Genomic DNA, 5,036 nt, shown 5'->3' on the forward strand with positions numbered 1-5,036 from the left:
CCCAGGTAGTATTTAGCTTATATTTGCCCAATTCTAGTTTTTAAGTCAAATGGTTTCCTTGAGAGATATTATATGCCTCCTTTTCCTTCTGCCCAGTTCTACTTTTTAAATTTTTTATTATTTAATCAATATTATGTATTGGTTCTAAGGCAGAAGAGCAGTAAGGGCTAGGCAATGGGAGTTAAGTGACTTGCCCAGGGTCACTCAGCTAGGAAGTGTCTGAGGTCATATTTGAACCTAGGGCCTCCCATCTCTAGGCCTGGCTCACAATTCATTGAGCCACCTTGCCTACACCCTGCATTCTACATTTTTTAAAAGAGTCCTTTTCCTTAGTGAATTTTTTAACCTTTTTCATTTGGCCACTTCTGACTATTAAGAAGTTCTCTTCAGTGAATTTTTTGTGCCATTTTTATAATGGGCTTATTCTGTTTTTAAGACATTAATTTCTTCAGAATTTTTTTATGCTTCCTTGAGACTTTTTCATGATTTTCCTCTATCACTCTTATTTCTTTTTTCAAATTTTCTCCTATTTCTCCTATTTTACTTTTTAATTCCTTTTAATTTCTCTATTAATTTTTTTGGTCATGAGAGCAATTCATATTTTACTTGGAGGCTTTAGATATATTAGTATTGATTTTGTTATCTTTTTTTCTGAGTTTGTGTTTTTGTCTCTCCTATCACTAAAATAACTTTCTTTGTTGAGGTTTTTGTTGTTGTCATTGTTGTTGTTGTTTATTCATTTTCCAACCTTTTTCTTTTCTGTTAATTAAAAAAAAATGTTATAGTTGATCTCTGTAACTGTGTTGAAGTGAGTGCTGCTCTAAGCTTCAGGTTCTTGTGCAGCTATTTTCAAAGCTGGCTCTGGGCAGCTATTTGTTTTCAGTTCTTCCAAGGTGGTACGATGTTAGGAGATGTTTGTTAAATACTCTCCTAACCTATATTCTTGTCTATGATTAATTACAAGCATTTTTTTCTGGCTTGAAACTATGACCAAAGTCCCTCAGTCTTCTGTGGCTGTGAGAGCTGGTATGTGCTAGTGCTCCTTCATATCTTGAGATAGTACCCTGGGACTGTTGGGGCAATGCAACAAAACAATAAATAGTCCTGTGTAATCTCCTTCTGAGTAGTTGCCTCACCCCATGCCCATTACCATCTGGCATTAGAGCACCAGAAATCTTTGCTGCTGATTCAGCTGGCCCAAAGGCCTGTTGCTGCAGTGGCCCTGCCTTGATATGTTGCTTTGTATTCTACTTTCATCTTGGTGCTCTAGATCTTTTGTGCCAACCTTTTAAGTTGTTTTGGACTTTAGAATGAGAATTTTGCTCTGCTTTATTGGGTTATGCTCCTCCAGAATTCATTTTGAACATTATATCATGATTTTTTTGGAGGATGATTTGGTAGAGATTAGTCTGCCTTCTCTGCCACCTTGCCATCTGTCCCTGAGGTGATATTATTTAAAGAGCTCTATGTTCACTTCTTACCTGGCCTGTGCTCTGGTCTATGAGTGACTATAAGCACACTTTTCTACCCTGGAACTGTGACCAGGGTTAATGCTCCTGATAGTGATCTTCCTCAACATGGGACTGAAACCTAGAACTGTCAGTGTGCAATGCAATAGAGTACTACTCCCAATGCTAGCAAAAAATTCCATGTAATCTGTTTCTGACCAATTATCTAACCTTAGAGTCTGTGGGCTAAGAACTCCAGAACTCACCAGCACTGATTCAATCACTTCCCAAGGCCTGTTGCCATCTTGCTGAGATTCAACCTATGCTGGTAGGGACTGTGCTAGATTATGCTTCATTCTCAACCCAGTGAGACTGCCTTCCTTGGTAAAGTCCTAAGTTGTTTCAGGTTGGTAAATTTTTTTAACTTTTATGTTCATTGGTTCTGCTGCTTCAGAATTCATATAAAGGAATTATTTTAATGTTTTTGGAGGGGAATTTTGGAGAGGTTTGGTGAGTTTCTGACTTTACTATCTTGAATATCTGCCCTTGAATTCAAGGAATTTAAATGCAGTTGATCAACTAATGATGAAGGAAAATGAACAAAAGACAGAGTAAAGATTCAAAATTCTGGCTCCACTTTGATAATTTTCCTTTGCTAGGAGTCATCTCCCAGTCCTCAGTCTCTTTGCTTTTGAGAGTATATAGAAAAATATCATTATAACAATTGGTTAAAGGAACAAAGTTAATTTGTAGTTTTTCTTCATTCTAATGAGATGCATTGTACTTTGAGAGTAAAAAGTAATCAGTAGAGAATAATGTATAAAATAGGAATGTTAATGAGATGATGTTTCATATTGAAGATTTAAGAATTCTCCCTTGAATTCTATAATTTAAAAAAAAACCTCAAACATAGAAGCAGAAAGTTATTGCCTTATTAACTGTGTTGTTTACTTCATTTAATGCCACTTCAAGCTGTGTGTGTGTTGTGGGGAGGGTATATAGATGGGAAAATTGGGGAAAAATACATTTGTTTAAAGGCTTTCTATAGGCCATAGATTGAGTTGTACATATATATTTGCTTAATTCTTTTCAGAAGAAAAGAAAATACTGAAAATTCTTTTCAGAAGAAAAAGAAAAATGTACAAAAAGTATCAAATTCAAAAAAAGTGGGGTAACCAGAGAAGGAGACCTTAACTTTATTATGAGCTAGAGATAGCAGAAAAATTTTCCTTAAAAAATCTGGAGGCCTGATTTCTACTTTGCTGAGTCATCTGGCTATGGCAGAGCAGGATTGCTGAGTAATGCTGGATGGTTTCTTCCCATGAATTCTCTTCCCTCCCTTCAGTGGTTTTATAGTACAAGAAGATATGCCTAAAGCTTTACTTCCCAGGCATCCTGCCCAGAGAAAACTGCTGACATTGCAGTCATTGTGCGAAGGGATGTATACATAACTTCAGTTGCACTAAGCCACCAAAGGCCACCAAAAAACCAAGTAATTTAACATCTCCAAACAGCCACCTATGAACCAGCAAGTCCTAAAAAATAGAAGTAGTAGAGTACATTGTCTTGTTCTTTTTTATAGGTCTCTGAATTCTGGTTCTATATGTGAGGTTGTTTTAGACAAGTTTCTGGGGTTAGTGCAATTCCATGACAGGACTTCTTCACTTTGCTTTATGACTTCTGTTCCACTGTGTGGTGTTCTCTATGCATTGTCTGGATGTATTTATGCTGGCACTGTATTGTCCCCAGGCAGGTTAGCTTTCTCTGTGATCAAAGGAGAGAAGAATTTTATTGTGTATTTCTACATGTATCCTTTGGTAGATAGAAGTTTGCTAAATTCTTGTTATAACTCATTAGTGGAGGTTACTAGCTTAGACAAGTTAGCAAGCCTTTTTTGGTTCTCAGATAAATAATTGGGGCCAAATAATTAGCCTACATGAAGGATTATGACTATTGGTGATAAACAGGTAAATTTTTTGGATGCCAAAAAGGCAAGGCACCCAATGAAACTCCCTCATCTTGGGGTTGAAGTAAATTGTTGAAGTTGTAGTTAGTCAATCAATGATTAAACATTCATGTAATGATATGGACATTTTTATGTTTGGAGGCTTGTGCTAAGCCATGGGAATACAATGAAAGATACAAAAAAGCCCTCACCTTCTATCAAAGAGTTCATATTCCCATGGGGAAAGCTAGGTGCTTACAAGATATTTACAAAGCAGATGAAAGATAATTGTAGACATTCATCCTTCTTGCACCCTCTATGGGGAATTGAAAAGTAAAAGTAACTTCATTTTTATAGTGAAATATTTTAATAATAATAATTATCTCTGTATTAGATAATAATTTGTTCCCACAAATGAATCATATTATCTTTTTTTGGATACCTAGTCCTAGTTTACACTCACATTTTATCATTTTGATATGCCCAATAAAATTTTTCAAATTTTGAGGATAATTGAAAAAAAAGAAAAGTAAAAGTGAGAGAGGTACCTTGGTGGATAGGTCCTCAAAATGATGTGTCTGCCATCCTGATTTGTCAATAGAAGATTTTTTGCATTTGATTACCTGTATGTTATCAACTTTGGGACATATAATTGGTGGTAGGTGTTGTTGTTATTTTGTTTTGTTTTGTTTTTAATACTGGACTCTTAGGAACAAGCAAAGGAATGCATCTAAGCTTGGGTCCAAGGAACATAATAGAAAAAAGACCTCAGAACCTGATAGATCTATCCTATTTTTCACCTCCAGTGTCCATATCAAGTTCTTACCTTCCCTAACCTGAACACTGAACTCTTGGCATTAGTTCCATGCACATGTGAATATATCCCAAATCTAACACCATAATAGCAAGGGGGGTGGGGGCAGGATTTCTATTTTATACTACGATTTTCATAGTTGAATTTCATAGTTGAATTTTCATAGTTGAATTTCATAGATTGACTTGATGTTTATGGAAATGATGTCTGCATTCATTAGTTCTGAGGTGACTGACCAATAATTTCAGCGAAGGAATCTTCAGGCTTCTTATTGGGAGTCATTTCTTCCATTTCACAGTAGTGTCAAAAACCTGCAATCCAATCAATGTCCATACTGAGGAATAATAATCCATTACTTTGCCTATACCATTTCACACCCCAGCAATGTAGTATCACTGCTCTGGGCTTATGACCACACACTCTTTATGTTTCTGTGATTCTAACTCTCAAATCTCACTTAGAAGATGAGGAAGAAGGAATGGAAGCTGGGTCTGTCTCCCTGACACATATTCCCTAGAATTGTATTAGCCTTTTTTCTTTGTCCCTACAACTTGATAATCTCAGTTTCACTGCAGGGAGTAGTGAAGCAAGTAGGAAAGATGGTGTTATTTTCATAGCACAAGTTGGAAGAGTTTCTTATTAGCCATGGGCTATTTCGATGTGTTTAATACTGCCAAATGTATCAGAAGAGAAAATGAATTCAATCTCTCCTCAAGAAAATTGTTTTCATCTGTCTGATCAAAATTCCACTGAAGCAATGTATTTTTATGGAATGTCAACTTTATTTTAGTGAATTGCGACCCAATATTTCCCTCATGCTAAAGTAATG

The sequence above is a fragment of the Gracilinanus agilis genome, chromosome 1 (assembly GCF_016433145.1).
Source record: "Gracilinanus agilis isolate LMUSP501 chromosome 1, AgileGrace, whole genome shotgun sequence".
Classification (NCBI taxonomy): domain Eukaryota; kingdom Metazoa; phylum Chordata; class Mammalia; order Didelphimorphia; family Didelphidae; genus Gracilinanus; species Gracilinanus agilis.